A 16,144-nucleotide genomic window follows, 5' to 3' on the forward strand; every position below is an offset into this window, starting at 1 on the left:
TTTAGAGAAACGTCTTTTACATGTATCTTAAGAGATCAATCACCTCATTGATCATCGAATCCAAATAGCTACAATCAATAGATTAGGGATAGGATGGAGAACAACCCAAAATGGAATAGATTATGGTGTTTTAGCTATGAAACATATGAAGACATATGATGGGAAGAAACCGCGGGGGTGTAATTTTTACAAGGAAGGTCCTAAACAAAAAAATCAGCTAAAAAAGTTGAGGGAAAAATATTTGTGCAAAATCCTCATCTCAGATGTAAACCAGAATATTGACACTTTTATCGAGAAGGCAGAGGCATTTCATCGAAATGACAAACTGTTTGACCGAGTCGGAGTTGATTGCCAACTTGAAAAAAGGCAACGACAAATTTGACTGATTCAAACTGACCACCAATTTTGCAACTTTGTTATGTATTTTAACATACATATTAAATGTTTCTCTGTTAAATGCTATGCTATAGTCATATGTTAGCAGTTAAACCATGTTTTAACACAAACAACATATTATTATTACCAAAACACACATAAAAAACACCATCACTACATGATAGAAACATGTAAAAATCTCATTACATAAAATCACTCGCACACACTAATTTAATAGTGACATGAGAAAATCCAACTTCAATTTCATTCAGCAATTTAGTTGAATAATTGCATTGCTTAAATCTTTAAACTGATCAAGCTCTTTCTTTCCTACATCAACCATAAACAAAACATCAAGATCTCGGATAGTACTAGCAGGCATTCGGACGAGATCTTTTGTAATAACATCCCTCGTATCCATAATATTGCTAAGCCTTACTAGTTCATTTGTTAAACTTTCATGACAAGCTTTATCTGCTATGATCTAGTCCTTAATCTTCTTCATCAAAACATCCTTAGAAAATGCTGATGATAATGAGCCATCCATTGTGAACTAAAAACAAAATTTGAAATGTGTGGACATGTTAAAAATATTTTTCTAATCTAGTTTATTCATAACTCAATTACATTTATGGCTACTCATCTACAAAAATTGGGGAAAGTATTTCTGTAATGATAGCCTACATTCAACTTAATTACAATATATAACTCTATCTCAACTACTAAAAATTCAAATTTTGTCTAAAAAACAAAAAGGTATCGCACGCTTGCAATATGCTCAGGACTAGTTTGTTTGGAACATAATTACATTTATGGCTACTCACCTGTCAAAATTTATGAAAATATTTCTGTGATGATTGCCTACATTCAACTTAATCACATTAAATAACTCTTTCTCAACTACAAAAAAATTAATTTTATGTCTATATATGTAACATCTGTTTTGTTATTCAGTCACACTAGCATTCAAAAACTTAAAAACAAAAAAATGAATTCTTCTGATAAAACCATGAAAAGCATTGTAAAAGCAAGGATGGACCATGTAAAAGGTAAAGATGAAAACTTTTTGAAGGCCATTAAAGAATCAAAACAACGTGTGTTTGAAGAGACATAAAAAACTCTTGATGCAACTAGAGAGTGAGTTCAAGATGAAAGTTGTTGAGTATCTGAAACAACAGTCTTCATACTACAATTCGGTGTATGGGGCTCTGGTTGACACGGTTGCTACGGTGTCAAACAACATGAATTTTAAAGAAGTTGGGTCTGAAATTGTGAAGCGGAGTGATTGAGCATAGAAGTTGGATATGAAGTTATGATGTTAGTTTTCTCTTTGTTTGTTTTATGTGATCTTGTAATGGTACTTTTGTATAGGTTCCTTTATTTAAAAGGTTGTTATGAAAAACTTTTGACGATTATCTAAAAAAAACGCTTGTAATACGCTTGTCTAAAACAAATTATTATATGCCACGCATCCTTCGAGAATACAGTAAAACACGAAAACCAATGAAAAACCTTAATGATAAAGCATATCTACCGTGAAAAAACTAAACATTTTTAACAAAATGCTCATAAACGCTCTTAAAATGTCATATACGCTCCTGAGACGCTCACATATAATTCTTCTGACATTCATTCTTGCTGCTGCAATGTTTTGCATGTTCTACTGTTGTGGCCATGTAAATGACAAATCTGACATTCCATCTAATTCTTCCTAGCTCGACTAATGGCTATCTCTTTCTTTGATCTGATTATTTTGAGTGAGCCATCACCCTTGTTCCTTATTCCAGTAGGCACACGAACAGTAATTTCGGATGGTTCAAATCCTAATACAACAACAAATCTATCCTTTTTAGATGGACATATTTTTTCATACCGAGTCAAGTCTGCTTTTTCAATCATCAAATTCATCTGATCTCTCACTTTTGTCAATTCATCGATATTTGTAACATAACTGTTGATATGGTATTCACTGACATATTTTATTTCTCTTGAAATCTCTTTGATCTTCATATTCTAATCATTACCAAACTCTGATATTGGAGCTTTTCTGATATTCACCGCAGCCTCTTTTCTCCAGCGATCATATATATATTTTTTCGGTTTCTTAACTTGATAAAAATTCATGACATAAAAAATATGCCAACACAATAAACCATTTTGGTTCAAATCTTTTGCAAGTGCATATCGCAGTAGACTCTTCACCAAATTCACCATCATTCTTAAACAGAACCTAAAAAACAATGAAAAACACTCAGGTTAACTACCTGCCATCTTGTTTCTGTCTTTATAGTAATACAGGTCAAGTGTGGCCATTCTTTCTAGTTGTTCTTGAGTATAATCATAAAAGTCACTTCTCACAACTATCTCTCTTAGTTTTCTGCTTTCCATAATCACTCTCAAGCATTCAGATACATAATCATAGTAGAGTTCTCTGGGAAGATCCACATCTGATTGTGGTCTTGATGTTATTTATTGTGCAGACCTACTTGATTCACCTCTTCCACATTCACCTCTTCCACCTTGTGGATATCTTCTAAAAATTGGTGGCCTGAAAGGAACAAACTTCTTGGGTTTTTTAGGACCCAAATTGAAGAATTTGATGTAGACTGCTTCTACCATTTCAGTTGGAAGGTTGGAAAGCTCAACAACATTTGCTCCTGCATCTTTAAGAGCTAGCAACATTTTTTCCATACCAGGAGTTCTTGACAAACCAACAGGTACAAAACTCGCATCTGCATAGTATCTAGGGTTCTCACCTTCCCCTAGGGCTTTCTCCCATTCAGCTTTTTGGGCATAGAAGAGATATTTCAAATCCTCCTTTTCCAAAGCATTGAAAGAGGCTTCATCCATTCCCCTTTGAGTAATCATTATGTTCCTTAGAATGTTGATCATCTCTTCATTTTCCCAAGGTACATAAGGTTCATCTTCAGATTCAGGATCCACTTCTTGTGGAGTAGGAGTTTCAATAACAGGATCTTCCTTGGATATTTTCTTTTCACTCTGCAACTTCTGTTTCTCCCTCAGAGTCATTATCTTTCTTCTCTTTATTGGAGGCTCAACAGAAGTTTCAGTATGTTTAGTAGAGCTCTCAGTTTGGACCCTCTTCAATTTTTCTTTTCTTTTCAGTTTATTGTACTGATCCAACACTGATTCTCTAGTTAGGTTCTCAACCATTTCAGGCTTCAAACCTTTTTCCAGCAAATATCCACACATTCCTCCATACTTTTTCTTCAAATCTTCAATCTTTTCAAATTTCTCAGTTTCTCTTACACACTTTTCAATCACTTTTTCTCTTTCACTGTTGTAAAGATCTTGGAGTTTATCATGATTGAAATGGCTCAAATCTTTTCCAGAATATCCATGTCTTCTCAGATATTCTCTGTGTTTCTGAGCATCTCTATTCTTTTGTTGCAAAACTCTTTTGATCTTTTTATTTTCTTCTTCAAGTCTCTGATTCAACTCACTTTCATTCATATGAGCCACACTTTCAAAGTTCACACCAAGTGCCCTTAGCTTCTTAATCAAAGGATTGTTCATTTTAGCTTTAAACAAACTCTGCTCAATGTTTGCTCTCTGCCCATCAGTCATTTCTACTTGTGGAGTCTCAACATTTGCAATCTTGGCACTCTTTCCTTGACCATCATCAGGATTATCATTATTATCTAAATCCTCAGATTCATCCTCCTCTTTAGTTAAATCGTTCATAGCATCAATCTTGGGTTCATTAGTGGGTGGATGCTCTGGGTTTGATTCAGTTTGAGTTGGCATATCAGGGACACCTTGAACCTTATCACCTGGTTGCAAGGTTTGCAGTGGGATTGCCCTGATTGGACTAGTATCATTATCACCATCATCATCAGGAGTTTCAACATAGCTTTTGTTCTTTTCATCCCATCTCCCCCTCTTTGTTTTCCTCTCATCATTCCTTATCTGTTCTTCAAACTTTCTCTTTCTTGTATACACTTGTTCAAATCTTTTGGCTCTTTCCATCCCGATTCTGGTGATATTAGCCATCATTTCTCCAACAGATTCACCAGTTGGCCTTTCAGGTACCTTCTATGGCATTTCTTCATATTCACACGCCCTTTCAGGTTCCCTTTCAGGTTGGCTCTCTGGTTGAAACATACTAATCACCATAGCCAAGGAATTGTTAGCTTCCTCAGTTCTGTTAATCATAATCAGTGTTTCAATGGCTTCTTGATCAGCCACTTCTTCAAAAATTTCTTTAGCAAGATTGGCTTGATTGATCAAAGTTTCCTGCTCTGCCATTTCTTCTGGAGTCAGGGTTTGAGCCAATATCTCCCTATCCCTTGTCTCCCTTGAAATATTCTCTTGTTCTCTTAAGGCAGCAACAGCAGCAGCAATGTCATCATCTGTAAACAACACATCTTTCTCTGGATATGCCATAATAGGCTCTTCTTCACAGACTTTTGTTTTACCTTTCTCAATTCTTCTTCTCACATCCTCTTCATTTTCAGACTGTTCAAAGTCATCTATTTCTTTCTCAAGTGCTTCCAGTTCTGGGTCATGCTCTACTCTCTTGGAACTTGCTTGTTAATCAGTTTCTGGTTCAGTGTGTATAGGTTCCTCAGTAGCAGCATTTTCATCAATCGTTACTTCAGTCTCTACTTCTGTCTGTACATCAGTCAAGACATCAGTAGCTATATCAGTAGCAGTTAAAACATCAGTAGCTAAATCAATAGCAGTTAAAACATCAGTAGCTATATCAGTAGCAGCTACATTCTCCTCAACATCTGTCTTTTCCGCTCCGTCCCCTGTCCCTTCATCATTCTCATCACTCCATTCAACATGCATTATTTCATAATTATAGTCATAATCTTGTTCTTCAATATCTGATTTGTCATTTTCATACTCATCATCTTCAATTCTTCTCTCCTCACTATCCTCCTCACCATCATCATAAGCATTTAAGATCAGTTTCAAACTGTCTACAGTCTCTACACATGTTTCAGTTACAGTCTCAATATTCACACCAGAGTCAGTTGGCATTATTTCATTCTCCCCCTGTTTTGGGGCAGCTGAGGTCTTCTCAACCTCCTGCTCCAGGGTTTGAATTCTCACTTTTTCCCTTACCAACTGATCTAATAACATGACATTCTCCATAGTGACCTCCTCATTCCTTCTCTTCAATTCAGCATTTTCTTGTAACAAGGTCAATAAGTCATTGTCAGTGGGTGGTGTTGTAGGTGGTTATGTAGAAAATGGTTCATTTTCAGTTTGTTCTTGGGTTGTGGTGTGAGTTTGGAAAATGGATTGTAGTGGTGATTGTGTATGATGTGGGCTTGGAATAAATGGATCATAATGAATTGGACTTGATGTTTTTGGTGATTGTGGTGTTGGGGATACATGTGTTGATGTTTCAGGTTGACAAATTAATAACCTAAAAACAAAAACAGAATATTAGTAATCAAGTACATAATCAAAGCTCATTATAGTCTAATCGTGATCGGAAAACACATTATAAATGCTTACAGAGTCGGAATTAGGGGGTTGATTTAAATTAGGGTTTGGATTAAGAGTGAATACGATAGGTCGGTTTGGGTTTCTTTGCGAATAAGCAGTTGCAGTGGAAAGAGAGAGAGGGAATTATAAAGTTGAAAATTTTGCCTAACTCCCTCTTATATACCTTTTGAAAGTGGTTTTTTAAATGCTTTTTTTCGTTTTGTGAATTATTAGCTGTCAAACAGTAACATTATCCACTTAATATTTTAAAAAAAATTTTACAATATGTAATTCTTTATCATTTTAGACTTAGCAAACCTTACTCAGAAAAGTAATCCTTTGCAAAGTCTACTCGGTATATTTTCACATATACAAAGCTTACCCGAATAATATTAAACCTTTCTTAAAAACATTTTCTTTTAATTTTATAAGGTTTACCCTATCCCTTTTAATCACAAACCTTGCTTGGTCAAGCTAGATAATTTAAAGTCAAGACATTATGAAGAAAGATTACCCGAAATACCTGATTTCTTGAGAACTTAATCACAAGTTTAAATAATCAAGTGTAAAATATCAAATAACAATTCTTGCTAGGAATCAATTAAGATACCCAAATAAATTTCTCAAATTTAAATTAAAATCTTAATTTAGCATAAACCCTATCAAAAATAAGAATCATATTCAATCAATCACAATAAAAGTATATTCAATCAAGTATACTTTAGAAACATAGTGTGCCCGAGCAACCTTCATAATGTTAGTATGCTCGAACAACCTTCTTCTATAAAGTATACCCGAATAATCTTCCTAGAGTACAAAGTGTGCCCGGAAAGGACTTCTAGCAGACAGTGTACTCGGAATATCAAATTTTGAAAATTACCAAGTATATTAGGGGAACAAAAGTGTACCCGAAATATAAAGTGTGTTCGGAAAACAAAGTTCTCCCAAAAACACTTGTAATTTTAAAGAAAACATATTCACTCATACAAAGCTTACTTGGTGTACTCAAGGAGTTCACAAAGTTTGCTAGGAATAACAATCAGCATAAACAAAATGCAAAGCTTGCCCGAAACAATTTTCTCTTGGTAAAAGCTAGCTATAACACAATCATCTCAAGATTCAAGCTTGCTCGGGAAACTTGTACAATGGTGTACCTTACCCGAAAAGTGTAAACACTTCAAAGCATGCCCGAAAATTATAAACTTAGTCTTAAAGGACAAAGTTTGCTCGGAAAGGTTAAAAACATCAAACCTTACCCGAAAATCATAAACTTAGTCCAAAATGACAAAGCTTGCACGGAAAGGTTTAAAAAAAACAACAAACCTTACCCGAAAATACATATTCACACATATTCAACTGTTTTGTACCCGGAAAGGTTTGAGAACATCACACCTTACCCGAAAATACATATTCAAACAGTTTGTGCTTGGGAAGGTTTAATAACATCAAACCTTACCCAAACTTACATATTCAACCTATATTAGGCAAAATGCAACACTTTTTGACTTAAACCACTTGTCTGAACAATTTTATCTTTAAAGATCATAGTTTAAGAGCAAATGGTGCATTTAGAGATCAAATTTCAGTTATGTTTCATTTCAAAACAATTTCCTTTTTTAAGCTGAAAAGATCTCAGGAATGGGATCATATTGACTAAGTAGCTTTCTCAATACTTCATTCTCAGCATTATTATGACTACTAAGACAGGTCAACAACAGGTCTAGACTTAACATGATTTTCATCTCTTTGGTGATATGATTAATTTTCAATTAAGTTGCAGAAAATTTAATGGATAACACATGTTGTGTTCTAATGCTCCTTATCTATCCTCAAGGCTTATTTTGCTTTCTCCAGATCACCCCAATTTGACTTTGACCCCTGGTTTTGGTTAAAACTTTAAATGACAGAACATATTATAAAAATTCAAAAGATATTTCTTTTAAAGTCTACAAACATATGTGAGGTTGAACATTGGACTTACATGCCACGCAAGTCGGACTTACAGGCCTTTCATTCAGGATGTTGAAAGGACTTATATGATTGCCTCCACCCTTGTAGTTCTTTTATTAACCCTCATGTTTGTGTTTTTCCAATAAAAAATTTGTGAACATATATCAACTTTTGGTTGAATAAACATTTGAGATTAAAGTAGTTCACAACTGTTCTTTGTCATTTCCTTTTAAAAGATGTTTCATTTTGGGTAACCAAAGACCAACAGGCTTGTGTATGACTGGATAATCACTTTTTTGCCTGTCATTTGAAAAGATTTATCTAGGAACATGCATAGACAGCAATGTAACTCCACATAAATTTTAGCATTTTCTTTATGTTTATATCACCTTAGATTTTACATATCATGAGAAAGCAACCATACATGTCAATGACTGTACTAAAGTCCTTTTAGCCTAATAAATCCATATGATTGGCTAAGTAGTCAATGTACTATCATTTCCTATAATATTCAGTTTAATATTCAATCACCTCAATGTCTCTTAATTGTCAGGTAAATGGCTATTCTGTTTGACCACAAGTGGTCAACAGGTGCAAACATACATGTGAATATATGTCCTTTCAAAGTCAGAGTTATTGACACAGTTTTAAGTGAATGAATAGAAAACAAATTATAATTGCCCCAAGTGCTTTCAGTTTTCTGGTTAATGGCTATCCTTTTAATCTTTGCATATTGCAGGACCAAACATACACAAGTGTATGTCCTTCCAACTGGGCAAATGACATAATTTTCAGCAAAGATAACTATCTGAGACTTTTCATTGAAAAATCCTTCTTTTAAGCTTCTTCAAAGCTTGAACTGAATAATCTTAGCATATCTCTTCACCATTAACAACATGCTCATGTTTTGATCAAAATAAAGTATTTATAAAAAATTCATTGGAAAATTCATTTTATCACTTAATTTTGACATAAAACACATTTTGACACAAGCAGCTGCAACATAATCAAATCTTAATCAAACATGACACCATCAAGACAAGTAGACAATACTCACATTCAATGTCTTATCCTATCTAAATAACATCAGAAGATCAGATAAAGCACATATTCAAGCAATTTAGTAGTGATGTCAGATAAGCATTTTAGCAGATAATTCATTACAAGACTACTTATCTTAACATCACACATACACATTAACTGATAAACATGCAAACATATTAATCAAGTCACTTATATCATTCTTTGCACACATAATCAGTCAAAGCACATAACAGTCAACATATTCAGTAACATAAGCAAGCATATTCACTTAACATTCATAAGATATAACCTCTATCAAGATAACCAGTTAGCACAAAGAGGTACATAACTAGGCACACATCATCAACCAAATCTCATCAGAGTTGATCATTCCCAGGGCTTTCAAAAGAAAGTTGAACCTGGTTCTATCAAGTGGTTTTCTGAAAAGGTCAGCCAAATTGTCACTTGTATCAACTCTTTGCATTTCAATAAAACCTTTTCACTACAATCTCTAATGAAGTGATGTTTGATTTCAATGTGCTTAGTCTTAGAATGTTAAACTGGATTCTTAACATTAAAATATGCAGCAGTATTGTCAAACCATAGTCCTGCATCTGGTTCTGAATCCATAGAACTTGTGCACAGCAGGCAGATGCAGCAATATATTCTGCTTCTGCAGTTGAGATTGAGACAGTTGTTTTCTTCTTGCATTGCCATGACACTAGCCTTTCTCCCAAAAATTGACATCCTCCTGATGTTGACTTTCTGCTCATGTTGCAGCCATCATAATCACTGTTGTATAGGCAATTAGATCAAATGATTGATTCTTTGGATACCAAATTCCCAAATCTGGTCTTCCCTTCAAATATCTGAATATTATTTTAACAACATTCATGTGGGAGACTCTTGGACTTGACTGGAATCTTGCACACACACACAGCAAACATGATATCTGGTCTTGTAGCAGTCAGATACATCCGAGATCCAATTTTGGCTCTGTATTCATGTTCATCTATAGGCTCCCCTTTTTCATCTGCAATCATCTTTTCCTTGGTGTCCATTGTAGTTGAGGCAGTTTTGTACTCATGACAGTTGAACTTGTTCAAGATGTCCTGCACATACTTATTTGGGTGAATGAAGATCCCTTCAGCTTTTTGTTGAACTTGTAATCCAAGAAAGAAGTTCATTTCTCCCATAGAACTCATGCTGTATTTGGACTTCATTACCCCTTCAAACTCCATACACATTTGTTCATTTGTGGATCCAAAGATGATGCCATAAACATACACTTGTAACAGAAGTAAGTCTGATTCCTTTCTTTTGTAGAAGAGTGTCTTGTCAATGGCTCCTCTTTTAAAGCCATTTTCAAGAAGATGATTTGACAGCTCATCATACCATGCTCTAGGAGCCTGATGCAATCCATAAAGGGCTTTGTTTAGCTTATACACCCTGTTTGGATACAAAGGATCCTCAAAACCTGGAGGTTGAGCTACATACACCTCTTCATCAATCTTTCCATTTAGGAATGCAGACTTAACATCAAGCTGGAACACCTTAATGTTCTTTGAGGCAACATATGCAAGAAAGCATCTGATAGCTTCAAGTGTTGCTTCAGGAGCAAAGACTTCCTCAAAGTCTATTCCTTCCTCTTGAAGGCATCCTAGTGCCACAAGTCTAGCTTTATTCTTAATCACCAAACCCCTCTTATCCCTTTTGTTTCTAAAAACCCATTTGGTTCAAATGGCTTATCAACAAAATCCCACACATATAGATCTCTGAACTGAGCCAGTTCTTCCTGCATTGCTTCTACCCAACTGTTGTCTTTTAGTTCTTGAGAAATGTTCTTAGGCTCTATTTGGGATAGAAAACAGGAGTAAAGACAGATGTTTGCAATTTCTGAGTGACTTCTTGTAACTCTTTCATGCAAATCTCCAATGATGTTTTCAAAAGGATGATTCTTTTTCACATAAGGAGTTTGAACAATCATATCTGTAGACACAGTTGTGTCAAGATTTGACTCATTGAGTTCTGCTTCTTCAATGATCAAATCAGTCTCTGCATCATGAAATTCTGGTGCTTCATCATTATGTTGTCCTGAAGAAGATGCACCATTGTTTCCAATATTCAAGCTTTCAAACAAATTCTGAAATCTTGCAGTAGATGCAGCTTCTTCTTCACTTGCTTGGTTGCTTGAGTCTTCCTCACTCTGAACTTGATCATTCTATACATCTTTGATTATCTTCTTGAACTTGTTCAACGATATCACTTGAGGAATTCTTCACAAAAGTATATTCCTTTTCTTTTCTAGCAACCTTTTTCCACAATTCTTCTAAGTCCAGTGGTTTCTTCTTTTTTTCTTCAATTACACTGGTCTTGTAGAATGAGTCATCAAAATCTTCTGGATAAATCTTGAAAGACCTTATTAACTTTTCATGATCAAACAGCCATGCTGCACCATTAACTGTATTGAATTGATTCTCATTAAAGATGATGTCAGATGATTCTATAACACTCAAATGGTATTTCACATATACTTTGTAAGCCTTTGAGTGTGTAGAATATCCAACAAAGAAACAATCTAGAGATTTTGTTTGAAACTTGTTCAAATTCCCTAGTGTTCAAAAGAAAACATTTGCATCCAAAGGGCTTGAAAAACTTGATATAAGGCTTTCTGTTGTGGAATATTTCATATGGAGTTTTGTTATGCCTTTTGTTTACAAGCACCCTGTTCTGAACATAGCAAGCAGTATTTATTGCTTCAGCCCAAAAAGTAACAGGCAGATTAGCATCTGCTAACATGGTTCTTGCAGCTTCAATTAAAGTTCTATTTCTTCTTTCTGCAACACCATTTTGTTCAGGAGTTCTAGGAGCTGAGAATTGTTGAAGTATCCCCTTTTCTGCACAAAATTCTTGCATAACTCCATTCTTGAACTCAGTACCATTGTCACTTCTCATCACTTTAACCTTCTTATTCAACTTGTTCTCAATCATTGTTACACAACCCTTAATCAACTCTGCAGTTTCATCTTTGGTACTTAGGAAATAAACCCAAGTGTATCTTGAATAGTCATCAATGATCACAAGACAATATCTTTTCTTTCCTATACTTGGCACACTCACAGGACCAAAAAGATCCATGTGAAGTAATTCAAGTATTTGATCAATTGAGTTGATGAGCTTAGGCTTATGAGTAGATTTGTGTTGTTTTCCCTTTTGACATGAATTATAATGATCTTCCAATTTGAACTCTCTTGTAGGTAACCCTATGACATGCTCACCTTTGACAAGTCTATTCATGTTCTTTAAGTTCACATGACACAGTTTCCTATGCCACAATTTTGATTCATTTTTAGTGGCTTTGGAAACAAAACATGCAACCCCTCTTGAAACAGCTTCTTTCATATTCAGTTCATACTGGTTGCCATTTCTTGGTGTCATCATCATAATCATTTCAGGTGGAATTACAAACTCAGGTTTTAAGATGAAGCAGTGGGAATCATCAAAACTGACTTTGTAACCCTTATCACACATTTGTGATATACTCAGTAGATTATACTGATTACCTTCAACATGAAATACATTATCAAATGGGATTTTTCCATTTGTTAAAATTCCTTTCCCCACAATCTTTCCACCATTTTCATCACTCCCAAAGGCTACAGGTCCTTCATACTTTTCTTCATAGTTGACATGTGATCTTTTGTCACAAGTCATGTGCCTAGAACAACCACTATCCATATACCATATTTCATTCAGAGGAGTGGACTGTTCCTGCACAAAAGAAAGAGTTTGATTAGTTGAGTGATGAAGTGCAGGCTTCTACAGCTTGCAACTCATCAATTGCAGTTTCTGGACAGCTTGGGAAGTGAGTGTTGTTGGTTCTGGATCTTCATGAGTGACTTCTAAGTTGTCTGAATTATCGGTTTCATAACCACACTCTCTTGGGGTTTTAACAAGTGAGGTTGAGTTCTGGTACTCAGCTGAATCAGTGGTATACTCCTTAATCACATAGTCTTTCTTTTCTGAGTAGTCTCTCACATCAGCAACTGTCTCAACTTTAGTTTCAGTCTTGGGTTTCCAAAGAAAACCTTGTGGTTCATATCCATGTTTTAGAAAAAACTTCTCATCACCAGTGAGTTCTGTTGGTTTCTTTCTAGGATATGCACCTTTTCTTCTTGTCTTCTCACTTCTTGATGATTCTTGAGATTCATCATATTTGACTGATTGAGTATCTTGTTTGATTCTCAATGACTGATAGTTCTTTTTGGTCATTTTCTCATGCTTCTTAGGAGATTTACTTCTTCTTGCTGATTCAGCCACTTGCTTCTTTGTTTTTACTTCAGCTTTCTTTTCAATCCTTGTCTCCTGAGCAGATTTGTTTTCTTCTCTTTTCATGGTTTCATTTCCACACACCTTTCCTTTTCCCAGATATACATCATACTTCTGTTTGTACAGGACAAAGTCTTGACCATACTTTGTTTCATCTGGGACATGAAATGGTTGAAATTTCAATCTCTCATTGCATGAGTCTGTGTGATGACCATATTCATCACACTTCTTGCACCATACCTTGCCTTTAAATTTTTCATGCTCTTTTGGTTTCTTGAACCTTTCACTTGGCTTAGGTGTCTTGACTCCTAGAGTCTTCAGATTCTTTAAACCATAAAAATCAATTGAAAAAGGAACAAATTCCTCAATCTTGATGTCTTGTCTTTCAAGTTTGCTTTTGAAAAAGACAATTTTCTCCATATTCATAGGTTCCTCATCACAGATTTCTTTAACAAGAATCTTTCCAAAATAGCAGCAACCAACTCTGATACCACTTGTCAAGTCCCCCGATTTCAGCTGGATCTTACTCAAATCATGTCATAACTCACACAAATGAATGTGCTGACAAGGGAGTTAATGACGGGTTGCTATATTTAGAAAGTTCACCGTTTGTTAAAGACGGAATCAATAACAAACATACGGTTGCTTAATCAGTATTCAAAGGTAACCAACACAAACAAGATTCACTCAAAAGATTTCCATTTATATAATATCAATCATACAAAGTGGATAATCGATTTAGGGTTTCTTGATAAGGAAGGTTTCCCGCCGTCACACACAATATTCTTTCTTAATTAATGTGTCTGTCTGCCTTGTTGTGTGTGCCGTTAGGAGGTGTGCCCTAAATTATTCTATTTATAGGCCTGACACCTCCTTTACAGCTGTCATTCCTTCTAGAAACCCTATTCGATAATACATATTCAAATTACATATTCAGGATTATTCTAAGTGTAAAACAAGTCTTCCGGGTAGGCTTTTCCTTAATCTTCATTTTCCGAGTATGTTGTGTACTCTGCCTTCCTTTAGGACTTGGTAACATAGAAGTGTGTTCGGGATCAGTTTCCAGGTAGACTTTACTTGAAGAATATTTTACCAAGTAAAATACTCACCGGGTAGACTTCAATCTTCTTGGCTTTGACAGAATTTGCCCGACAAACCCTTACGAGCAACCTTGTTCTTCAATGGTCCTATCAACTCCTTGCCTAGAATAAGCTTATTAGCAAAGTGTTATTGGAAGCACTTTACCTTGCTTGAGTTGAGCCCTGCCCGATAATACTTGTGATATCTCATTAAACACCAGGCATACCCGGACCATCTTTATTAATGAATACCTTGCCCGATCTCCCAAATACTTGGTTTCCTGAGATTGGTTAGCCTAAAGCTTACTCGGAAGTGAACTTTACTTGGCTATGAAGCACAAACCTGCTTGATAAAGTGATCTTTGCCCGGTCTTGCATACACTAGTGAACCATACCCGGTAATGCACTAATTTGCAAACCCTGCTTGGAGATTCACTAAAGAAGACTTAGAGAAGATAACCCTGCCCGATAGACAAAATATCGTACCCGGCTAAGTAAAAGCTTGCTCGGAGGTCTAAGGTGTGCCCGAATCCATACTTAGCGAATTCTGAGGAGGTTGAGAAGATTCCAATCTTCCATCTGATCAGTTTTGTGTAAAATCTTGACTCAACAATTATTGAATCATCTGACATCATCTTTAATGAGAATCAGTTCAATACAGTTGATGGTGCAACATGGCTGTTTGATCATGAAAAGTTGATAAGGTCTTTCAAGATTTATCGTACTTATATTCAATACAAGACACACTTGATATATTTCTACAACTAAACCTTACAAGCCTTATATAGGCAAACAAAACTTAAGGAGTAAGGAAACTTATCTAGTGAGACTTTGAAACTTACACCAATCCTTATCCTTATCCTTATCCTAAATTAAAGAAACTTATCTACTAGCAAGACTTATCCATACTAAAAAGTCTTAACCATTAAGGATACTAAAAATACTTATCCATTAAGGAAACTTAGCCACCAAGTATGACTTAGTTTTCTTTTAAGTCCCTTTAGCTATGATCTCCTCCAAACCACCATTTGAGATCAAACCGAACCACCCTTTAGCCCACAAGTGTTGCTCATATAACACTCCCTCTCAACACTTGCGTTCGTCATGCCGAGAACATTGCAAAACATCACCATCTTCACATTAGTAAATGGTTTAGTGAACATATCGGCTTTTTGATCATTTGTATCAACATACTCCAACTTGATTTCACCCTTGAGTACTTTCTCTCTAATGAAGTGATAGTGAACTTCTATGTGTTTCGTTCTTGCATGAAACGTGGGATTTTTTGCTAGCAGTATTGATGATATATTATTAAAATAAATTTTCACACTCAGGCTGAAACTTTGATTTAGGTCCTTCAACAATTGTAACAACCACACACACTCTTGAGCATCCATTGCTGCTGCCCTATACTCGGCTTCGGTTGTGGATAACGAAACTGTTGGTTGCCTTTTGCTGCTCAGCGTTACAGCTCCTGACCCAATCAAAAACACATGCCCAGTTGTTGACCTCCTGGTAGTCAAGTCACGGGCATAATCAGCATCGCAATACCCGACCAATTCGATTCTTGACTCCCTTAAACATGACTCCGAAGCTAGGTGTTCCTTTAACGTACCGTAACACCTTTCTAACGGCATCAAGATGTGGTTTCTTCGAATCGACTTAATACTCCTATCGCATACGCGATATCCGGTCTAGTAAGTGCTAAGTAAATAAGACTTCCTACCAATTTCCGATACATAGTTGTATCCGTCAACTCCTTTCCGTCATCCGCTCGAAGTTGTAAGTTGGTTTCCATTAGAGTAATCACCAGTTTGCAACTCACCATGCCAAACATACTCAAAAGTTCAACCGAACACTTGTGTTGGTGTAACACAACCCCATTCGGTTCATACTTTAACTCCAATCCGAGAAAATGACTTAAT

The sequence above is a fragment of the Bidens hawaiensis genome, unplaced genomic scaffold (genome assembly GCF_021521415.1).
Source record: "Bidens hawaiensis isolate Kalapana, Puna unplaced genomic scaffold, B.hawaiensis_p1.1 tig00039333_1, whole genome shotgun sequence".
Taxonomy (NCBI): domain Eukaryota; kingdom Viridiplantae; phylum Streptophyta; class Magnoliopsida; order Asterales; family Asteraceae; genus Bidens; species Bidens hawaiensis.